The sequence below is a fragment of the Gracilinanus agilis genome, chromosome 1, assembly GCF_016433145.1.
Source record: "Gracilinanus agilis isolate LMUSP501 chromosome 1, AgileGrace, whole genome shotgun sequence".
NCBI lineage: Eukaryota > Metazoa > Chordata > Mammalia > Didelphimorphia > Didelphidae > Gracilinanus > Gracilinanus agilis.
In genome coordinates this window covers 451,678,822-451,704,253 of record NC_058130.1, presented here as the reverse complement: position 1 = coordinate 451,704,253, position 25,432 = coordinate 451,678,822, and positions in this window count along the sequence as shown.

Sequence of the window (25,432 nt, the reverse complement as noted above, 5' to 3'; positions counted from 1 at the left end):
TTCATCCAAAAATAATGCTATCATTCTGTACAATATTCTTCTATTTCGTATCACTTTACTTTGCTCATGTATGTCTTTCCAGATGTTTTCTGAAGTCTTCCTATTTGTCATTTCCTATAAAAACAAATAGTGTTCTATCACACTCATATACAACAATTCTTCCCTTCTTCCTTCAATTGATGGACAACTCCTCAGTTTCCAATTCTTTGCTACCATGAACAGAGTTGCAGTAATTATTTTTCATACAAATAGATCTCTTCCCCTTTTTTGATATCTTTGGGTGGAATACCAGTATTTTTAAAGAAGTAAGACATTAAGTAAATGAGTTATCACTTTGTTCTTTTACAGAAGATTCAAGTAAAAGCATTGCAACAAGTCAGTACTAATGTTGGTGTAGTTACAAGGGGAGGAAGAGGGAAAGAATAACTTGGAGGATGGCAGAAAGGTCATTTAAATATCTGCCATGTGATCTTCAGAGGTTAAATCTGAAGAGACTACACAGTGGTATCCTAGGACTGAGTGCTCAAGAATTATAAGAGAAAAAAATAACTACTTCATAATTTCTCCAAGACCTAGCTCCACAATTATCCTCAAAGTAAATGATATATTCAATATTATTTCCTTTTGAATAATACAACTGTTCTTAATACTCTATTTCTATTTCTTTAAACCATGAAGAAATCATCATAATGGAAAGTTTTACACTGGATTCAAAGCTGGATGGAAACTTAAAATTCATATCTTTCAAAACCTTTAATTTTCCAAATGAGGGGAGTGACATACATAAAAGTTATATGCCTTGGACGATGTAATGAATCCTTTCTTTATAAAAAAAAATTCCTAGTATGTGATCATCATTGCTAAAGAACTAAATGGTAAGTGTCTAATTTATTATAAAAAAGGAATAAGCTTCTCTGCAACTAGGTAGGTTGGTCCAAATGGAATATGTAGGATTGCTGCCCTGGTCCTGACAGAAGCCTTTCTAACCTGATACAGGATATTAGTGCTTTTTGGCAGTGTGGCAAAGCCTTCATATCTCAAGGCTGACCTCCTCAGCAAGATTAAACATCAGGTGATGTTGTATATCTTTTGCTTTGAAAATAATTTTGATAGAGTACTTTTTGGAGCATATTTTACTTGATTTAATCTTTTAATTACTTTAATCCTTTGTTTAAGAAAACCCTACTCCTTCTACTCAGTGACCTTTTGAATTGCCATCTTAAGGGAATGTTACTAAGGAACCAATTGCTCCATCTTCTGGATAAATGAATAATTGCAACATAGTATGGCCCCAAAGAAATACAGAGAAAAAGTAATAGATGACTTTTTACAAAAAATCACTGAATAATTCTTATGTCTAAAATTACTATCAAATACCCCAATAAAAGAAAAAAATGAGAAAACAGGAACCAAACCAAAAAGAAATTAGTCTTTTTAATTAAAAAAAATTAAAATATCTTGGTTAAGGTTGAAGCTCTAAGTCATAAAGTTGTATGACCAATTTCTACAAAACTACATTATCAATAGATTGGGTGGATAATTGACTCTGGAGCTAATAGATACTAAATTCAATTGCTACTCAATACTTGTGAGATCTTAGTTAAATAATGTAAATTCCCTGGGTCTTATTTTCCTGAAATTGTAAAATATTTAAGTCAGATCTGACGGCCTCTGAAGTATCTTACAACACATGGTTTATGATCCCAGGATTCTGTGCCAAATTACAAACTCCCTGAGGAAAGGAATTTTTTTCCACTTAATATCTGTGTCTTGAGTATTTACTAAAATATTCAAGATATGTTATGTATTTGCCAAATTGAATATAACATATTCAAAATATTTAGAATGATAATTAAACCACAAAAATCAGAATGTTTATGTTTTGTGGCCAGGAAAATTAGGAACAACTTAACAAGTACATATTTTGAATGCTTTAAAAATTAAAAGAAAAAAAATTGACAAAAATAAATTATGTCAGTCACTGAAATATAGTTTTTGCTCTAAATGGCAGTATTTCTCATTTAATTAAAAAACTATGCATTTATATTTAGTTCCAATATGTGAATAATTAAGTAATAATTACTTGTGATAAACCATAAAATTTTTTTCTTTCAGCAATAATCCTTGCAAATTTTTTACTTTTTCTGAAGCCAGTAAACTTGGCCAAAATACTTTAAATGAACAAATTGCCTAGATTTTTGAGCTCTCCAAACCTCATCTTACCTTTGAATTTATAGCTGCTAGAATATATGATATTTTTAGTTGACAGGCATAGATCAGACAAATACAGAAAGCTGTTATTTTTCTAGTACTGGGATGATTATTGAAATAAATCAGTTTGAATAAGTAAGCCAGACATGAAATTCTAGTTCAAATGTTTTTGAAAGTGTGAAGATGTAAAAAAGAATTTTTTTTTTAACCCTTACCTTCTGCCTTGGAGCCAATGCTGTGTATTGGTTCCAAGACAGAAGAGTGGTAAGGGTAGGCAATGGGGGTCAAGTGACTTGCCCAGGGTCACACAGCTGGGAAGTGCCTGAGGCCAGATTTGAACCTAGGACCTCCTGTCTCTAGGCCTGACTCTCAATCCACTGAGCTACCCAGCTGCCACCTAAAAAAGAATTCTTATACTTTCTCATGAATGAACTCAATTCATGAAAGTTGAACTGAAACTTAGGAGGACAGATATTATGTTGTTGTTGTTGTTGTTGTTGTTTTGCTTATGACTTCTGTAACCAGTGTCCAGTAAGGATGTAGCTTTATAGACTGCCAAACAATCAATTTGATTGTTTCCCCTTAATTTTTGCTAACATGATCCAAGCACAACCAGTTGAGAAATGAAAATTTCATTTGACCAACAAGAGTATTTGGTTTATAAAAGTAAGTAACCAGGCCAGTTTTTATCCTGGATCAGTGTCTTGTTATCACTGCCAGTAGCTTTACTGTTATTTAAAAGTGATTTCTCCTTCAAAACAAAACATTCCCAAACATAAATGTGACTCATAAATCTTATTCACGTAGTAGCTTTCTCTGCTATAATGATTCAGCAATCATTGTTAGCTGCCAGTTTTATGTGGCAGCTTAAATTATAAATAAACATTTGCTATTATCTTATAGCATGCTGTCCAAGTCAACCAAACAATTGATGGAAAATTGTGCTTTACTACTTTTACCAAAATTAACTTAAATTAAATGAAACTTTTAAGAAATCTCCTGAGGTCTGGCCAAGTTTTAGAAGTAGGAAATTATACAGTAAGGTTTTTTTGCCTCTGTTACAACTACTTTTTACAACACTATTTTGTGTCTTTAATTAGGTAATTACCTTCATTTGCATCTCTCTCTTTTTTTTACCCTTTTAAACCTTCTGCCTTAGAATTAATATTGATTGTGTCTGAGTTCCAAAGCAGCATAGTGGTGATGGCTAGGCAATGGAGATTTTCTTGCTCAGGATTACATAGCTAGGAAGCGTCTGAGGATAGACTTGAACCCCAAACCTCCCATCTGTAGGCCTGGATATTAATCCACTGAGCAATCTAGCTGTCCCCCTTCACTCACATATAATGTGATCTTCAACTCTTTCTTTTGATTCTGATACTCCATGTATGAATCAGCATGCTAATGTGCCTGGGCCCTAAGGCTTCTCCTTCTTAAAATATATGAAGGCATTACTTTAATGGCATTTTCTGTGGATTCCATGCTTTTTGACTTAAATATTTTGTCTCCTTATTTTACTACAGATCCTGCCCTGTTGTACCTCAGTTTGAGATCATTCCTAGAATTTATTATCTTTAGTTCTACACATATCTCACATAAAGAATTTGGAGAAAATAACAAAATTGTGCAGATTAGATCCATTACAAATTTATATTACATAGCCTCAACTGGTAACTCACTATGGCAAGACAATATTCTTAACATTCCTAATTAATTCACTATCTCACTCACTACACAGGTCTTCAAATTCTATTCATCACTTCTCGAACCACATGTGGTTTTTCCTATCCACTTCTATTTAATTGACATTACATCATGTTTTATTTTTTTAAAAATTAACATTTTTTGGTTAAAAGCTTTTTCCTACTATTTTTTCTTTTTCCAAAAGAGAAAGGAGACCAATCAATCAAAACCTTCCCTCCTGTGATCAAATTACTCTATTAAGCTACTCATTAAAAATTTTCAAATATTTCATAAAATTTATATTAGATCTTGCAGATCCCACAAAAATATTTACCATTTTATTTAAATCACACCCTAATTCTTCACCATTCCCTTTTAAATATTTCAGGAAACCCTTCATGTTCAGGTCTTAAATTCTCCTTTTTCACTGTCATCTTAGACTAGCCAGATAGGGAGAAAATAATTTCTGAGCCTTGTGATGGTTAAAAAGAAGCAACTAAACAATACATTGTATAAGGGAAATAGAAATTGCGTCAGAAAGACTTGAGTTCAAATTCTCATTCAGACACTTACTACTATTATGACCCTGAAAAAGTCACTTAACTACTTGGAGTCTTGTTTTCCTCTTCTATAAAGTAGGGATAAGAAAAGCATGTTGGGTTATAGCAAGGATCAAATGAAATTATATGGTAAAGAGTTTTGCAACTCTTAAAGTGGTCCAGAAAGGCCATTATGAAAAAGTTATTGAAGATTGTCTTTTGTTGTTCCATTGTTCAGAGCCTTCTGATTCTTCATGACTACATGGGCCATAACACAACAGGTTCTTTATCCTAAACTATCTCTTGAAATCTATATTTGTGGTCATTCTTTTCACAACACTCTATCCATCTCAAACTCTTCTTCTTCTCTTTTTGCCTTCAATCTTTCCCAACATCAGGGTCTTTTCCCGTGAGTCCCATTTCCTCATTTTGTGGCCAAAGTATTTAAGCTTCAGCTTTAGTATCGGACCTTTCAATGAAAAGTATCAATTAATTTCTGTAAGTAATGATTGATTTGATAACCCATGCTGTCAAAGGAATGCTCAAAAGTCTTCCCTGGATCCACAATTTGAAAGCATCAACCTGTTTTGCTCAGTTTTCCTTATAGTCCAACTCTTGCGTATATATATTGTTACAGGAAAAAAAATGAAGCATACCTTTGACTATACCAACTTTTGACAGTAAGGTGATGTTTCTTTTTCATATACTGTCTAGTTTTACCATAGCTTTCCTTCCAAGCATCAAGTATCTTTTAATTTCATAGCTTACACTCACTGTTTGTAGTGATCTTTGAGCCCAAGATTTCAAAATCTGACCCTGCTTCCATTTTTTCTCCTTCTATTTACCAGGAAGTAATAGGACTAGTTGCCAATATCTTATTTTTTGTTGTTATTGTTATTTGTTTGTATTTTATGTTAATCTTCAAGCCAGCTTTTAAATTCTCCTCTTTCACTGTCATCAAGTGGCTTCTTAATTCTTCTTCACTTAAATAGAGAACCATTCCAGTGTCTTTGCCAAGAAAATCCCATGTATAGTATTAAAATGATAAAGGAGATGACATCTGAAAATGTCAGATGGTTCCAATATGTTATTGGAAAAGAGGAGAAGACAACTAAAGTTGCTCCAGTATTGATGGCCTAGTCCAAAGCCAAAAGGAATCTTAGCTATGGTCATATCTGGTTATTAAAGAAAAATCCAATGCTTTAAAGACCAGTATTACATAGGAATTTGAAATGTAAAATCTGTCAACTAAGGTAAATTGGATGTGATCAAATAGGAGATAGAAAGATAAAACATTGATATCTTTGATGTCAGTCAATTTAAATGGACATCAATAGGTGAATCTGATTCAGGAGATCTTTACATGTATTATTATGGGCATGAATCCCTTAGAAGAAATGAAATAGCCCCCTTGGTTAATAAAAGGGTGAAAACGTTACTAGTGTATAATTTCAAAAATTGTCAGATTATCTCTTCAAATCCAATATTCTTAGAAATGATCAAAATTCCTTAAGAGAGAGAAACTATCAAATTTTCCAGTTGTTTATTTTTTTCAAACTTCAAAATTTATTTGGAAATAGTTTGGAAATTAATTCAGAACATACCCTTAAATTTCAGCATTGCCCTCTGTCCTTTGACTTCTTGCCCTGAGTATTATTGTTTTCCTCTTATTATCATCTTTCTTTCATCTAATCCTTATCATCCCCCTGAGCACTGAAATTCAATATTTTTAACCAAGTTTTAGTCATTTGTATTTTTGGCTGAATGTAAATCAGTGCATAAATTCAGCCTTGCAGAAAACATTCTGCAACCATATAATGCCATCAAGTGAAGCTATAAAAACTATTTCCTCTCTCCATCCTGTTTACCTTAGTGAAATGTCAGCTTTCTATCAAGCTTCAATCACTTTAAGGAGAAGGCAGTATTCTAATGTAAATCTAAACCAAGAAAACAGGCCTCAAAGAAATGGAGTTTGCCAAAATTCATTTTCAGTATTACCTTATTTGAAATGCCTATCCTAGTGTGTATGTGTGTGCACATTGATGTATGTCATAAAATATACCTGTGAGGATAATATAATGATGGAAGGTTTTTATGTGTGTGCATCTGGCCAATATGTCAGCATGTGTGTTTTCCTAAGAAATAATGTATGAGATGTGTTTGTAAGAAGACTGAAGATTGTTCAAATTTGGCCTTGGAAGTGGATGTCACTCCAAATGCCCTGGAATTAAAAACTGACAGACTGAATATATTCAATGGGCCAGCCATGCAGCCTGTCGTGATGGAGATGACAAGACTGGGAGCCAGTGAGAAGAACAGCTAGTCTTTGCTCATCAGACAATCTAACCTATGGAAAAATTCATTTAAGAAAAGAACAAATGATCAATACGAACGGATTGTTTCTAATATATCAGCACTTTCCAAAAAACATTCTGAAAACAGGGTCACAAAGTCAAGATGTCATTTATTTTGTGATTATTAAAATAAAGATGGACAACATAATACAAAGAAATTTTGAGGGGGTGCATTAACATAGGAAATCACCTGCATGGAGGCAGGAACTGGCATATTTTCTTCAATAGTCACCTATTGGTCAGTTTGGTTATAAAATGGAGTACCTGAGTAAAAGTATTATGAAATAAGTATATAGAATCAGATTATAGAAAGTTTTTAATATCAATGTGAGGATGATGTATTCATTCTATCCTTGAAGGAATAAGGAGCTACTGAATGTTTTTAAATAGAAATCTGTTCTAGATTTGGTAATGTTATAGCTTTATAGAAGTTCATTTTGCAGGGAAATATTTGCACAAGAGAAGTCTGGGGGAGGCATGGAATTTGGATAAAGCATAAGGTCCCTTTTCTTACATGCTATGTTTTAGATATCAATGGGATAACCAGATGGAAATGTTCAGCAAGTGATTGGTATCTAAAACCTAGGGGGAATATCTTAGATTGAATATAGATAATCCTCACCATAAATATGTCCCATTACCTATGAGGGATGATGACAAGACATAGAGGGAAGGGTGGGGATTAAAATTAGGACTCTGGTCCTTAGAATTTGATATCATATTAGAATTACTTAGCTAGATAAAAGCAGGGAGATCGAGAAAGAAGCCTATTCTAGCTTGCCTCCTGGTTTCTACAGGAGCATCCAAGCACACAAGTTCCTTGGCAGAACCGCAGAGACAGAGAACCCTTCCTTCCTTCTCTTGAACCTTTTTATACAATCCTTTCTCAGCTCACTGACTCTCACAAGTCACTTCTTATGAATCAACTATGCCTTTCCATTCTGTCTGTGTCACCCGGGGGGGCAGTCCAGGGAAGATAATCCTGCCCTCCTAGTCTCCTGATATTCTTGACTCCACTGCTCCATTTTTCTGATTGTTCTACCCTCATGACTAAATTTCTCCAATGATTTACCTGATATAGTTCTCCCTTCTGGACTCATGTCCTAAAACTCAGCCAGGTACACGTAGTGAAAAGAGGGGAGGGGAAATTTCCTTTTGCACAGAAGAAAGTAAGAGATAGTAGATTGATCTTATTGCCAAAAGTCCTAGGTATCCTGACCCCCCACATGCAAACTATTTGAACTTAGGTAAGAGTTTAATCTTATTTCTTTTTTTTTTTAGAATAATGCAATATCTTCCTCAAGAGGTTTTTGTTAAGATCATGCTTGGAAATTGTAAAGTAGAATATCCTATGCTCTTATAGATGTCAACTATCACTACAATAATCCCAAAACTTGGACTTGTATGTCTCTTCTAACATTGGCAAAAAGCTTAAAATGCTAGCTGCTTATATAATTCTTGAATTTAGAACATATAAAATGTTTCCACCTTTCATTATATTTTTTCACACACTAGTCTTAGCTCAGTAACAGTGATCTGTTCCACATAATAAAATGTCATTTTGTCACATAAGGAGCTTGCAAACATTCTCAAACAAGCTCATTAGCAAAAAATGATGTCAGACAACTAGAGATATTGTCAAAGTGATTTTATTTTATTTTATTTTTTGTCAAGAAGCTCATTTTACAACTTCTTGTTAATGTGTGGAAAGTGAACACTGTATGTATCACAAATACCTTTCTTTATTGAGAGTGGAACAAAAATGATTTATAGGTCTTGGGCTTCAACACCTATATTTTTATCATAAAACTAAAGTCACATCAAATGTTCTGTATAACAAAAAAGACTGGAAGAAAATATTACATCATGGTAGTTGATTTGTATAAGACCTTAAATCCTTGTTAAGGGTCACTTAAAAAAAAGAGAACCAGGCATTCTTCTTTTGGACATCATTATAAAACTTGTAACTCTCTAGTATTGATAATCAACCTCTTTAATATTCTTATATAAAATTGAGTATTTTAGTTATCTGCGTGTTTTATTTCCATATTAAGTCATAAATAATAAGTAAATGATAAGTTTTCAATGCATTTACTAATAAGTCAAAAACAATTTATGAAGATTTTTTCCTTGAAAATGAGGATGATTTAATTTAATTGGCCAAAATGAAAAGATATTCAAGATGATTGACTTCATTACCTGAGAGAATCTTTGTTTCCATATAAAATAAAGAACTTTTCTCTACAAAGCCAGACACAAAAGAGGGAGACAAAAAGAGGGACAACTCTGCTCACTGCCTTAGAAAGATACAAGTTGAGTTTCAATTCTAAAATCAAATGTTTTTAAATTTAAAATCAAAGGATTGTTTGGGACCCCATAAAGAGGTAAAATTTAATATTAACTTTCCCCACTTTCCAAGTACAATTCAGGCACCAATTTTACAGATTTTTTTTTCTGGATACACCTATATACTAATGCTCTAGATTTCTTAAATATTCCTTATTTAATTACCTGTGTAAATTATGCATTCCCCACCTTGTTGAAGATGGCTACTATATTTAAAAGTATCTAATACAATGTTAGCTTTACCATATATGTAGAGGTCTCTAAATATGCATATGTAATAGTTATGAACTAAAAGTTTAATTAATTTGAATGTAAAGCAGTAAAGACACTAAGTAATTCACAGAAAATGAATTTTTAAAAAGTAATTGGAGCCAGCAAAGCAACCTGAAGCCCAATATGCACAAGCATGAAATAATAGATACAAGAAGAGTGAACAATGCACTGGTCTCCTAGCTATTTAGGTAGAAACTTTCCAGGGTGATATTTGAATCCAAGATTCCCTGAATGCAAATTCAACACTTGATCCCCTATTTTATGCTATTTTGGAGGAGCCAAAATTAAACATAATTGTAAAAAATCAATAGAAAGATGCTTAAAGGGTGGGGATAGGCTTAGAAATGTTTACCAATATTGAGTTTCACAGCAATTGCATAAGATATTTCCTTATGACAAATGTGACTGAAAAGTAGATGTCATATAGAACTTTTATAGAAGAATTAAGGAAAAGTGATATAAAAATAATGAATTAAAATTCTTGGTAAGGTAACAATATGTAGAGGTGAAAGAATTGTCCTCACCAACAAGATTTAATATCCATCTCGTTATATGCATAAACACTTTGCAAAGTTCCATATGAGATAGGAATATGAATGAGATTCACCTTCTGCCCTCAAGGGGTCTGCAATCAAACTGAGAACATCATGAACAGTAACACTATCAAACAAAAAGCATTTATTGCCTACTATATGCCAAACTCTATTCTTGGGTTTGAAGATAGACAAATAACTGAAATCAAGGCACTTATAATCTATCAAGAAAAACAATCTGTACATATATGAATTTATCTGGAATAGAGACAAAATAGATGCATGATTATTTAAGGAGAGAAGGCATTATCTGTTGAAGATAGAAAATGAAGAGGGTGGCTTTGCTGAAACTTAAGGAATGTAAGAGATTCCCTGAAGTGGAAGTAAGGCAAAAATATAGAATGCATAAGTGATATTAATTGCAAAGTAAAAGAGAAAAGAGATGTGATTGTTGTTCTTGTTCTTTTGTTTTTGAAGAGGAATAATGTGATATCTTGAAGTAAGTGAGGGAGGGCTGTACAAAGTCAGCAGGCTCATTTTCTTTCCCAGAGTCATTTAATTCTATTGGGAGAAGAAAAGTCAGGATAACTGGGGATGGCTTGGGATGCAGTGGAAGAACTTGCCATCTTTGATGTCTGATCCAGCTCTAAGTATTGCATAGTGTCTACTTCAGGTGCCTTCATGGACTTTGGAACAAATTGTTCTCATCTATCCATTTCTCGGGGGGAAGTCTTCACATGCTTGGGGTAGACATTCACGTAACTCATGGCAATTTTGTGGGTTCATTAGTTACCCTTACCCTGATTTCATGGGATGTGTGTACACTGCAACTTCTTGACACCATTGTTGAGATTTGGTTGACAAGGGAACACCTGTAGTGGAAAAGAAGCCCTAAAACCAAAGATGCTAGTCCTCTCTGGATACTTCATAATTCCATATATTAGGTAAATGTGTAAAGAAGAAAAAGAATGTTCTGGATGTAACATAGAGGGAGATAAAAGAACAGTATATAATTAGATTGGAAAAATTGGTATGGACCAAGGAGAGAAGGACTTTCAAAGCCAGAAAGAGGAGTTTATATTTTAGTCTGTCCATTTTAAAATCACTCTAAACCCTGGGAGACTACATTTCCCAGGACTCTCTACTTCAACTTCCTCAGACACATTCTACTTTCTTTGTGGGAGGTTTCTGAGAGAAGAGAAAAGAAGGGAGAAGTGTGGGTTTTGGCTCCTTTTCCCCCACAATGTGTAGGAGTCATTTCCCCCCTGAAATACTTTTTCCCCCTCAAACCTGGGAGGAGAGCTTTGGTCCTTACATAGCTGCTCGAGATCTAACTCCTAGCTTTCCCAAACCTTTCTTTTCTAACCTTAAATAAACCCAGCTAAATATCCCTGGAGTCTAGGCTGATTTTATCTCCTCCCTATCCTACCTCTAAAGGCTCTGGTAAATTTCCCTACAGGGACTGGGGAGGACCCAGCTACCTTCCTTCCCTTCCTTTCCCTATCTTTTCCATCCAAATTTCCAACCCACAATTCTCTTGGCAATTGGAAGCCACTGGTATTAACTGAATAGAGGAAGAGACATGTTCAGACCGGCATTTAAGGAAAATCATTTTGACAACTGGATAAATGTAGATTGGATGGAGGAGAGACTTGAATGAGGGAAAACATTTCAATAATCTAGGGAAGATGTGATAATGGTCTGAACCTGAAACCTGCCCAGTTGAGTAGTGAGAGTGGACATTTTTGAGAAATTCTAAGATAGAACTGATTCGACTTGTTAACTCGTTGGATATATGGGATGACTGAGAGTGAGGAGTTGAGAATAACAACAACATTGCAAAGCTAGGAGAAAAAGCATCAACAAAACTAAATAAAATATTCACTTCAACTGAAACACCATCAATCAATATTTGTTCTAAAAATCTCAACAAGGTTTGAATAATGTAAATATTTGGACTCTCTTCCATATTCAAGATTTTTTTAAACTTGTTTGGGAGTCTGAAGGATGGTGGGCATCTAAAGAGAACACTCAATCTAACCAAAAGGCAGGCAGAGTGACACAGCATTTAAAGACTAGCTTCAGAGCAGTAAGGCCTGGGTCCAAGTTCTGCCTCTTATAACTACCAACTCTGTGACCTGAGACAGGTCATTTAATTTTTCAGTTCCCTAGGAAACTTTCAATGATTATAAATAGTAGAAGAGTAATAGGCCAGCATTGACAGAAGTTTCCTCACCATGGAGTTATTTGTAATAATAAAATTAATCGTAGAATTCCTGTTATATTCAGTGCCATGGATTTATTCAATATTATATAAGTGGTAAAAATTTATTGGATTATCAGTTACTTTATAAAAGCAAAAATATAATATTACTAAAAGATGTTCTTAGCTCTGCCATTTAATTCAATTTAACAAATATTTATTTGAAACCTACTGTGTGCAAGGAAGGCCTCATGTATCCTACTTGGCATACAGGAGTAGAATAAACCTCTGACTATGCCCTTGAAGAATTTACACTATAGCAGATAATTAGGAGGTCTGAAAATACCACTCTAGTTAATCTCTTGTTCTGACTGATAATGGGAAATAGAGGTAATAGGGTTTGTTTGTTTTGAATTTTTTGGTTGATACACAAATACACATTAATAAAAATTTCTGAAGACTGTATATTAATTTATAATTATTTATTAGATAGTAAAGGTTGGAGTTAGCAAAAGAACCATAGTGACCTAATCACCTGGATACATTTAGCTAATCTGAGTTTGCCAAGCTTGTCTCCTTTTATTACACAAAAGTTGTCTAGCCAGGAAAGTCAAAAGGATTGCCCACTGCTTCCTAGCCAAAGAGAGGAAGAGCCAACCCACCAGGAAAAGTCTCTAGAGCAGGAGGAGTTTCTTTTCTCAAACATCTCTCTAAAAACTCCGGGTGATTTCACTGCTTCTGAGCCTCTCTGGTTGGCCAGACTTGACCTCAGTCCTGGTCAGAGTCCAGTCTTCAGATGCTAGAAATCACCCAAGACAAGAGGCAAGCCACTTCTGAGACACCTAGGAGCCAGGAGTCCTTTGGCATTCTCCTATAGTATGCCTGCACATCCAATCAAAGGGTAAGGCTGATACTTGCAAAAACGGGTTTTGAAAATTTTCCTTTTTTAAAAGAATAAAAGAGTGCAACTTGTGTTAAATTTACGCACACATATGTACATTTTTAAATTTGGATTTAAAAATTTTAATTGGTGTGTGATATATAATATATATTAAATATTTATTTATAAAGTGTATATAATTAAATAGAAATGTATAAATTAATTAAATAGAAATTATATATTAAAATAGAAATATATATAAACACTCACAACAGATACTGATACTACATACCAATTCTCAAAGATCTGAGTTTCAAAGCCAGTCTTAGAATTCATTTCTTCTTCACTCACTGTTGTTTAAACAACTTCCCCCGCAAATTGACACCTTTATTTAACACATCATTCATCATCCAACACCACAATCACCCTCAAGAAACTGAGATTTTGCTTTTTTGGAGCATATGTCAATTTGCCAGGGAAGATATTTAAACAACAGTGAGTGAAGAAAAATCAACAAACCTCTTAGACAATACATACCTTATGGTCACATTGTCTCATGTATTTTTGTTAACATCACTGGTACTATATAACTTCCCACTGTCTTGCAATATATTCAAGGTAATTTTACTGTTGTTGCTTATAGACTATTTGTTGTTGTTTTTTTTTTCCTTCACCTAGCAAGAGAAGAGAGATACTTCATAAAAAAAAAAAGAAGTAGCTCCTCCAAAGTCTCTTTGAATAATTTCTCTCTCCACCATGTACTCTTTTGTCTTCAACAGGCACTGAGATTTTTTTTTTATCTTGCTATTTTTGTGTGTGTTCTTTGTCTCTCTTTCTATCTCTCTGTCTCTGACTCTTATCTATCCCTCTAAGGTTTACACTAGTCAAACAGTAACCATTTGACTTTCAACTAAAATTTGTATTACAATGTTAATTTGTATCTATAAGAAAGGCATTGTTTCATTATAATATATAGTGCTATTCTTCCTGATTCAATAATATTACATCTCCAAGTGAATACATTAGCATGCTAATATTAATGAATTGGAAGTGGAAAAGTAAATGATGTTCATTTATCTCTAAGACCACAATATCACCTACTTTCTTCTAGACAAAATATTTTTGAAGTCTACTCAGACAATGGAATGTTATTTCATCATGTCATTTGTAATTTAAAATTTTCCTGAATCTCTAATTATGGAGATATGTAGAGATTTATACTACCATTTAAAGACTAATGACCTTACTGCTGACCTAAATAATTATCCAATGAAAAAATGAATGAGAGAAAACAAGAAAAGTTGTCATAAAATCATGACTTAATTAGGCTCTACATATTTCCAGAATCTTATCAAAATCTTCTAATTTTTCTTTTGTAGTGTCCCTCCAGTATCAAGGATCTATATAAAATGGATGCCCAAGAAGTATTGACTGCCTGAGGGAATTAGCATTTAAATGACTTTAGCCAGCAAAATTCTCTTCCATTTCTAACTTTATTTAAGTGATACTGTTGAAGTGGAATCTAGAAGCCTCCAAACTTGTAGCCTAGGAAGATTTATTTTTATTTATTTGTTTGTTTGTTTATTTATTTATTTATTTTGGGTACTTTATTTTTTTAGAAAAATTTTCTATGGTTACATGATTCTTATTTTTACTTTCCCTTTCATCCTCTTTTACCCCCCACACCATATCCAATGCAAATTTCCTCTGGTTTTAACATGTGTGACCAATCAAGATTTATTTACATATTATTGATAGTTGCATTGCTATGGTCATTTAGTGTCTACATCCCCAACCATGCCCGCATCAACCCATGTTTTCAAGTAGTTGCTTTTCTTCTGTGTTTCCACTCTTGCAGTTCTTCCTCTGAATGTGGGTAGCGTTCTTTTCCATAAATCCCTCAGAATTGTCCTGGGTCATTCCACTGTTGCTAGTACAGAAGTCCATTACATTCTATTTTACCACAGTGTGTCAGTCTCTGTGTACAATGTTCTTCTGGCTCTGCTCCTTTCACTCTGGATCAATTCCTGGAGGTCTTTCCAGTTCACATGGAATTTTTCTAGTTTATTATTCCTTTGAGCACAATAGTATTCCATCACCAACATATACAACAATTTCTTCAGCCATTCCCCAACTGAAGGGCATCCCTTCATTTTCTAGTTTTTTTGCCACCACAAAAAGCGCAGCTATAAATATTTTCATACAAGTCTGTTTATCTATGATCTCTTTGGGGTAAAAACCCAGCAATGCTATGGCTGGATCGAAGGGCAGCCAGTCTTTTAGAGCTCTTTGGGCATAGTTCCAAATTGTCATCCAGAATGGTTGGATCACTTCACAACTCCACCAACAATGCATTAATGTCCCAATTTTGCCATATCCCCTCCAACATTCATTACTCTCCCCTTCTATCATTTTAGCCAATCTGCTAGGTGTCAGGTGGTACCTTGGAGTTGTTTTAATTTGCTTTTCTCTAATTATTAGAGATTTAGAACACTTTTTCCATGTACTTATTGATAGTTTTGATTCCTTTATCTGAAAATTGCCTATTCATGTCCTTTGCTCATTTATCAATTGGGGAATGGCTTGATTTTTTGTACAATTGTTTTAGCTCCTTGTATATTTGAGTAATTAGACCTCTGTCAGAGTTTTTTATTATAAAGATTTTTTTCCCAGTTTGTTGTTTCCCTTCTGATTTTGGTTGCATTGATTTTGTTTGTACAAAAACTTTTTAAATTAATATAATCAACATTATTTATTTAACATTTTGTAATTTTTTCTAACTCTTGCTTGGTTTTAAAATTTTTGTTTTCCCATAGATCTGACAGGTATACTATTCTATGTTCACCTAATTTTCTTATAGTTTCCTTCTTTATATTCAAGTCATTCACGCATTCTAAATTTATCTTGGTGTAGGGTGAGAGATGTTGATCTAAACCTAATCTCTCCCATATTGTTTTCCAATTTTCCCAACAGTTTTTGTCAAATAGTGGATTTTTGTCCCCAAAATTGGGCTCTTTGGGTTTATCAAAGACAGTCTTGCTGACGTCACTTACCCCATGTCTATTCCACTGATCCTCCCTTCTATCTCTTAGCCAGTACCATTTTGTTTTGATGACCACTACTTTATGGTATAGTTTAATATCTGGTACTGCTAGGCCATCTTCCTTCACAATTTTTTTTCATTATTTCCCTTGATATTCTTGATCTTTTGTTCTCCTGAATGAACTTTGTTATAGTTTTTTCTAATTCAGTAAAAAAGTTTTTTGGTAGTTTGATAGGTATGGCACTAAATAGATAAATGATGGCTACTTTAAAAAATCCTAGAAAATCACCTAAAAAACTAATAGAAATAATTAACAACTTTAGCAAAGTTGAAGGATACAAATTAATGCACATAAATCATCAGCATTTCTATATATTTCCAACACATCACAACAGCAAGAGGTAGAAAGATGAACAACATTTAAAATCACCCTAGACAATATAAAATACTTAGGAATCTATCTACCAAAACAAACACAGGAATTATATGAACACAACTACAAAACACTTTCCAAACAATTAAAACTAGATCTAAACAATTGGGAAAATATTGAATGCTCATGGGTAAGACAAGCTAACATAATAAAAATGACCATTCTACCCAAATTAACTTACCTAGGAAGATTTAAATGAACTCCAGTTTACTTAGCTTAAAGGTGACAACTCCAGGCTTGACCCTGTCACATGAGAGTTAGATTCCATGTAGACAATACAGTGGATCCTTGAACTAGATTTTCTGGATGACATTTAAAACTTTTACCTATTAGGTCCTCATAAATTACATATATGGATATGTATTTGTAAAGTGTTGTTGTTCCTCTTCATTCGTATTTAAAATCATGAGACTTCCATATGTCTAAGAAAAATCAATTAGGAAACTACATATTCCATACGTATTTAGTGTTTATATCTTAGAAAGATTGGTTATATGTTTTTTTTTCCTTTTCAGTATGCATTGGTTAATGATTATTATTAATGATTACCATTAATTTTTCTTTAGCATAAAAATTCACCACAGAGTAAAAAAGAGAACATTTTGTAGTTAAAGGTTAATGTCATAAAATAATTTGATTAAAAATAAGAATTAAGACTTGTTCAAGTGTATGAAAATATGTGAAAAACTACTAGTGATGGTAAGAACACAATGATGGGCAAGAGCAAAGTAAACACCACAGGATTTGCATGCCTAAGCACCTATTCACTTTTTTGAGTGATACATATTATATCAAATTATTTTATCCAAAAATACTTTATTTTTCTTCATTAAAATTGAATTTTAATAATTAGTTATGTTTATTTCTGACATGTTTGAATAACCTTTAAATAAGTAAATATATATTTTGATTAGATAACTATATATTCCATGCAAAGGACACAATGATTACAAATGGCATATTCTCTGCCATTCAGAAATGTATAAAAGAATAACTATTTTTTTTAAATCAGCAGCAAAAAATGGTATAACTGGAGAAAATGAAAGGCAACATACACAAAATGAAGACCATCCAATTTTATGAGTTGGGTCACATAAAAGAAAAAAATATGAAATATTAGTCCTGCCCAAATACCAATCATATTTCATTCTTCTTCAGGCTGCACTCTAATCATCTTCAACCATGTACCAGCTCTTCCTCCTAAAGCTCGCTAGGGCCCTGGAATTCACACACTGGAAGTAACCTCTTCTCCTCATACTTTCTCTTTCTCTTGAATAGCTTTTCCCAGAAAGTCTATTTGAGGAGAGCATCCTGGTTAATCATGCTCCCTTTCTCTTCAGGCTTTCTCTAACATGTCCCAATACAGTATCTGTGTTTCTTCCCTGTTCCACACCCCACTTGTCTTCCTTTTATGAGTGCTGTCACCCAATTAGAATGTAAGGCTCTTGAGGGTAGGCAGGACTGTCTTTCATATTACTTATATGGTATTCTGAATGCCTAGCACAATATCTGGCATATAGTAAGTGCTAATTAAATGCTAATTGCCTGAAGGGAAAGAACAATTTCCATTTTTAACTAGATTCATAAGCCTTTTGTTATCTTCAAATCTTCTTCTGACACAGACCCTTCAGGTTAAATATGATAGTTCTGGAGGTCTGGAAATTTTCACTGCCTCTGAGGTTAGATTTTTTTTTTTTTTGTGGTCATTATCCTCTTGGTATACATTCTAGTGGTCCTGATTCCCTGGGATTGTAATGGATACTACTCCTCAAGTCCCTGATCTCATATGTCCTAAATGAAGCTTTCCCTCAGGGTTTCTGCTGTTCTTTGACTTAAAGTCTCCTTGACTTCCTCTCCACACTTGAACTATAACTGTAACATGGAAAATGGCAGGGTGGAATTCCTGCAAGATACAGGGTCAAGCCTCACCCAGAATTCCAGGGGACCCCCCCTTGGAGAACTCTGGGTGAGGGGACAGTTTAAAGCAGTTAGGGACAATTGATTCCTGGGGGTTGAAGTGAGCAGGTCACTCTGTTTGCTGAGCCCAGGTCTGGATAACTTTGGTGGCCTGTGGAAATAGCCATTTTGGTTCTTCTCTGCAGTTTGCCTGTTTAACTGAACTAGACCTTTCCTGCAAGAGCATTTTTGTTACAATTTAGTTGTTTTAGATATTAGAAGTATAATTATAGACTCTGAGGGCAAGCTAGTTATAAAGTCTGTCACTCCCTCCTGAGGGGGGAGGAGGGGCTGTTTCTATCTAACAGTTCAGGGCTTCCCAGATCTTATCCTAATCCCTGAAAAACCTCCCTACTTTCCCCTTCCTCTCTTATCAGTAAAATTTCATCTTTAAGATAGCTGTGCCTGGCTATTATTTTGGGGATACTCACTTCCTCCATAAAGCTTGGTTTCTTTCAGTTGTCAGCCCAACAAGTCAGGTCCTCCTTCTGTCCCTGATAGCTACTAGACATCAAGCTTCTTCTATCTTCCCTAGTCAAACCTGTGGGGAAATAAGTTGAGAAAGTGAAAATCTTGAGGGGATTAGTCTTGCTCACCCTAGCTGGTGTATCTGATCATCCCCCATTTTCAACTGATTCTAACTGCTTGGTGGGACGGATGAAAGTAAAGGAGTACTTAACCAGCCCTACTCACTCAAGCCTGTGTATGGGTGAGGAGTGAGTCCTGCAGGTTCCTGGTTTCTGGCCAACACTTCAGCTTCCAAAATATCTCTGTTAAAATCAACATAACAATAACTCAAAGGTGTCTGTAGAAAATGTTGCCAAATATTTGCCCTTCCGGGCTTCTGCTTCCTCTTGAATGAATAGATGCCTCTTCATCCTTAAACTATAATCCAGAAGTAAATGTCAACAATGGAGCTTGCTGCCAATGCTAGCATAGGGGTTCCCTGGCATCTCTTTCTGATCATTTGTGAAGTTCTCTTACTGCCTCTGGCTTGAAAACTACCATACATGCTGTTTTTATTGCCATAAGCTATTCACAACACTGGTGTTTTATCCATTTGGCCTTTAGGCCAAACTCTACCCTAGGTGCTCTCTTTCTGGCTTTCTAAATTATTGTCTCAGGCTGCAAGAATTTCTCACTCTGCCCTTTTGTTGGCACTTCAACTTCAGAATTTGATTTGAGCTACTCTTTTAAAATTGCTTGAAGGGGAAAATTGGGGAAACCTCAACTAATTACTTTCTTTAATCTATCATCTTGGCTCTGACCTTGAAGGTCACTTCAAAGATTTCTTCAAAGAGGTTTCGTATTTCCTTTATCATTTGGTTACTTCTGATTTTCTATGAGTCATTTTCTTTAGTATTTTTTAACCTCTCTTACTATCTCACCAGTTCCCTTGCAACCTAAAACCATTCCCTTCTGCCCTAAACCTGTAACCTGGAAATGCATAGCTAAGGAGCTTTCAAATGGCACCCAGTTCTGTACCCACAGACATCTCTTTGCAATTCCATTCTGACCAGGTGTTCAGTTGATCCTACCATTTTTATGTAGTGGGAGCTTCTGTACATTAGCTGATACTATAATAATTTGTAAGGCACAAAGCTTCTACCACATTCCCATTCTTTTACCAACTCACAGGCTTCTTTTTCTTCATATACTACTTGGGGCTAGAAAAATAACTTGCTTTGATTTTTTGTTGACTTTTCCATTCAGAATTACATTTGTGGTTTATATATATATATAAATATATATATATAATATTNGCCCTAAACCTGTAACCTGGAAATGCATAGCTAAGGAGCTTTCAAATGGCACCCAGTTCTGTACCCACAGACATCTCTTTGCAATTCCATTCTGACCAGGTGTTCAGTTGATCCTACCATTTTTATGTAGTGGGAGCTTCTGTACATTAGCTGATACTATAATAATTTGTAAGGCACAAAGCTTCTACCACATTCCCATTCTTTTACCAACTCACAGGCTTCTTTTTCTTCATATACTACTTGGGGCTAGAAAAATAACTTGCTTTGATTTTTTGTTGACTTTTCCATTCAGAATTACATTTGTGGTTTATATATATATATAAATATATATATATATATAATATATAACATATAATATATTAATATATATATATTAATATAGGAGTTTTTGAGTGAGATTGGGCAGTTCTGCCTCCATAAATTTGACTGAACCTCTTTCCTCTTCATTTTCAAAAGGAATCCTTAGGTCTGGAAGTTAATAAGATTATAAAAATTTTAATTCTATGCTATAGTAAGCAACAGGATACAATAATCTCTATATAATTAAAATGAATTGTATAAAGTAATGATGGGCAAACTACAACCTGTGGGCCAGATGTGGGCCCCCTGAAATGTTCTATCTGGCCTTTTGACATTATTCCTAATCTGAGGAATACAATGAGTAGGATATAATACAAAGAAACTTCGAAAAAGTTGCCTTAGAAACAGACTGACAGATGAGCAATTCCTTTCCTTTGGCCCCCTCTTTAAAAAGTTTGTCCATCACTGATATAAAGGGTAAGGAATAGGCCATGGAGGTTATATGTTGATAATTATTGGGTTATGAAAAAATATAGACCTTAATAAAAGTCCAATTTTTCAATATTTTATAAAGAAAATATGAAAACCATGTAAATTAACAGAATGAATAGAAAGAATAGCATATTTCTTCCTTACCCTCTATGTAATTTATACAAGAGGTGAAAGTGAGCAGGATATAACAAATAACCAGTGAACAACTCTAAAGAAAAAATAATATCACTAGAGAAATATCTGACAAAAAGAGAAAATAAATTGATTATATGTCAAGGGCAAAGTATCATAGGTGGCTGACTAGAGTGCTCTACTTGTACCCTTGAAATAAAAAGAAAAAGTGAGGAAGACCATTAAACATTTGGGTTGCCCATTTTGGGGAACTTTTAGGAAGGCATGAAAGAAATTCTCTCAGGAAGGATGGACACAGATGGTTATATTGCAACTTTTATGATTGTAGGAAAATTACAAATTAATAAGTTCATTGATCCATTTAGTATTATTTATTGAGTATTTTTGATGAAGCAAAAATAAAGAAAACTGTTATAAATTAGTAGCTATTGAATAAATCACTACATATGAATGTAACAGAATAATGTTGCACAATCAGAAACGATGAGAACTTCAGAAAGATTCAGGAAGAATTTTTTTAATCCTTACCTTTTGTCTTGGAATCAGTATTGTGTATTGCTTCCATGGCAGAAGAGTGGTCTTGAGTAGGCAATGGGAGTCAAATGACTTGCCCAGGATCACACATCTAGGAAGTTTCTGAGGTCATGTTCAAACCTGGGATCTCCTATCTCTGGGCCTGGCTTTCAAACCACTGAGCCACTTGGCAGCCTCCAGGAAGAATTTTTAAATGGTGTAATGGAATTGGCAAGATAATGAGAGATAAATGAAATCGCTGGTGTTAAATCCTGATTTTCTACATCTATGCATACTGATTTTGGCAAATAAACATAAATATTATTTCTATGTTGGTCCATTTTTTTGGCTATTGTTTTCTTTGTTATAAGTGTGGGTAATGTTGAGGGAATAGGGCATGGAGGTTATATGTTGATAATTATTGAGGTATGCAAAAAGTAAAAACCTTAATTAATAAAAGTTCAATTTTTCAAAATTATATAAAGAAAATATGGAAACCAAGTCAATTAAAAGAATGAATAAAATGAATAACATATTTCTGTAATGGTACTATTATGAGTTAAAACTGAATTTCTGAATTCAGAGTTGAGACTGGTGGTGAATGCAATAAGGATACAAAGTTTTATTTTAAAAGCTGATGCTAAATGGTAACAGGAAGGTTAAAGAAATGACAATAATGCTGATTTGGTTTCTTGGGTTTATGATAACATATGAAGAAGAAAAGTTAAAATGATTCATTCCTTACTTGTCTCCTTAATGTTGAAGCGAATTTTCCTCATGTTGTAAAAGACAGATTATTATAGCTAACAGGTAGTTACAATCCAACATTTCTGAGGAAAGCTATGTTAGAATGCTGTATTATTGGGCCTGGGAGTGAGAATAGACCTGAACCCAACTCCAGCCTGTGACATTAATTAGTTGATTGAATACCTTACAATTGATTAAATTTCCCTGAGCATGAATTTTCTTATCTGCAAAATGTGAAGAGTGTAATTTGAAGTACTTGCTTCAATAGGACATTATTAATATCAATTGAGTAGTTAAAAGGTGTTTCAAACTTTAAATTTATTTTGTGTCAAATTTTATTAATTTCCTTTATCAGACTTCTAAAATTGCAAGTGACTAAGTACACAAGAAGTCTGCCCTATTAAGAGAGTTTTTCTTAATTTCTCCCTTTTCATAATTAAGAGGAGAGCAAAAAGAATTCTGAGTATGAGTCCCCCTGCTGTGCAAACTGTCAGATGGTAACAATTAGAAGGATGTGTAGCTGAGGGTTAGTCCCTTACAGGTGGCAGTTGGAAAGGGGCTTTCGTCTCTGGGTCTCCTAGGAAGAGGAGTATGTGGTGCTCTCTCTCTCTCTCTCTCTCTCTCTCTCTCTCTCTCTCTCTCTCAGTGACTTTGAAGAGACTGAGAAATGGATTTAAGGGCTTAACAGCCTTATTGTTTATTGATTATCTTGGGTAGATAGGTAGATAGATAGTGGGTAAATTATTAGATAGTCAGAGTAGAAAAGTTAGATGAGAGCCTGGCTCTGGAAGAAGGCACTGCCCTCAATGGCAGATAGATTTAGGGTTTTCTAGAAAAATTTTGTTAGGATTGGGATCTTAAACTATTATAAGATTACTATCACTTTTCTCCTTTCTATTTCCTCTATGTGATTTAAAAATAGTTTTTAATAATAAACTAAGTGTTTTGTGTTTAAGAAGCTGCTCTCCAGACTTTTGTTCAAACTCCTATCCCCAAAATTTAAGCCTTCACAGCCCAGAACATAGAAAGAACTGTGTTGGACCGAAGAGCTCTTATTAGCGAACATTAGTTGATAATAAATCTGAGCAGCACCACAGGACAGAAAAGGACCAAATTTCTGAGTTTAAAAAGTGGGAGGAGGACTTTAAAGACTTTAAAACTTCTGAGTTTAATTTATGATCCTAGAAAAATTATAGAATTTGTCATTTAATGTTTGTGTAGTAAGTATTTTGATTGGGATGTAGTGATCACTAGAACCTGAGGGGAGGATATTGCTTGTGGTAAACCATGGGAAAGGCTGTGCATATGGAAAAGGCTAATGAAGCTTTTGGGGCAACTGTGAAGGAAGAAAAATATGCTGAAATAAGTGGTGGTGGGAATTGGCAAACATCCAAGTATAGAGGACTCCAATTATGCCTTTAGGTGGCTTTGTTCTATACTTCTATCAGACAAAGCTATTTCTATTTCTATTTTCTATTTCTAGAAAGTAAAGTCAACATGTAAGGAAGATGATATTCATGGCATAAATTAAGAATTTGATAATCGAGACAACAAAAAAGAAAAAAAAAGGTGGGGGAAAACGTGAGTTCTCTAAACTGTTTTAAATAATAACAGCTTTCCTTTTCAGAAAAGGATCTCATTTTATACTTCCCAAGACCCCAAGATATAGATGTTTAATTATCCTTATTTTATAGACAGGAAAACTGAGGTTCATAACCATTAAGAGACTTTCACATAGCTGATATGTCTGAAGTGGGATTTGAACCTTGATCCTCCTGACTTTATTTTTGATGTGCTATTGATTATACAGCACCAACTCTCTTGCTTCAAGGCAAGGTGAATGGCACAATTTACTATCTTTAAATTTCTGCCATCAATATGGATGCTGTTCCTTTTCATCAAACCAAATAATATCAATCTCTCAAATTTCCAAGGTCGATTTCCCAAGCCTTTAATCTTTTTCATTATTCTCCTCTGGACCCTAAAATTGCTTAGCTTTATGATCAAATTTCCTATTTTTGCCAGCCTTCTTGTTTATACTGGTGATTAATCAAGTCACAGAAGGAATAAAACAGGGTTTTCTCTGAGTTTATTAACCCCCATGCTCCTCCAGGGATGTTCTGTACCATCAAGAGCCTAGCAAAGATTTATAGACAAGGGTTGGCATATAAGTATACACAAATTGTAGTCTGGTTCAAAAGGGAATAATAAACTCCTTTTTTTATTTTTTTATTTTTTTTCCTAAAGACCAGATCTTTGATTTACAAATCAAGGCTTTTCTGTGAAACTATCTGTCTTCCTTTGCTAACTGATGCACCATGTTCTCAGAACTGGAATTGCAAACAGAATTCCAGAGATGCATCAAGTATTACCAGTCAAGAACAAAAATCAAGAAGGTGGAAACAAAAATATAGAGCTGAAACCTCAACTATACTTAACGGGAACAAAAAGAAGAGTACTAGAATAGCTGGGGTTTGGCATGACTTAACAAATTTTCTCTTCCTGGAAATATTGAAATATATATCAATTTATTTTGTATCTTTGAACATATCTATGTAACCTCTTGAAAATGGAATTTTATGAGAAACCATGTAAAACATTAGAAAATAATAGCAATAAAAATAACTCTTCTTCTGAATCATGCTTCATTCATAGCATTTAATTAGCATATCTATAAATATCTATTATTTGGAAAATCCTTTGGATATATGATCCCATTGGGTCTCACAATAAACCTATACCATAGCTATTATGGGCCTTTCTATTTGTATTTTAAAAATTAGGAAACTGAGGTTCATGAGAATTATTTAATATATTGTATTAATTTTTATATATTAGAGAGAATTGGTGTATTTTCCTGTGTCTGGGATCTGGATCAGAGATGCCATCCAGTCTGCTGCTTTTTTGCATTTTCTTTGTCCTTGGGAATCCCAAAGAATGTTTTCCTTTTAATAGGACTTGTGTAATACCTAAAGGAGACATGAGTTCTTTTCCTAAATTCTTATTCTTCTGACTGTAGGTATGGGGAGGG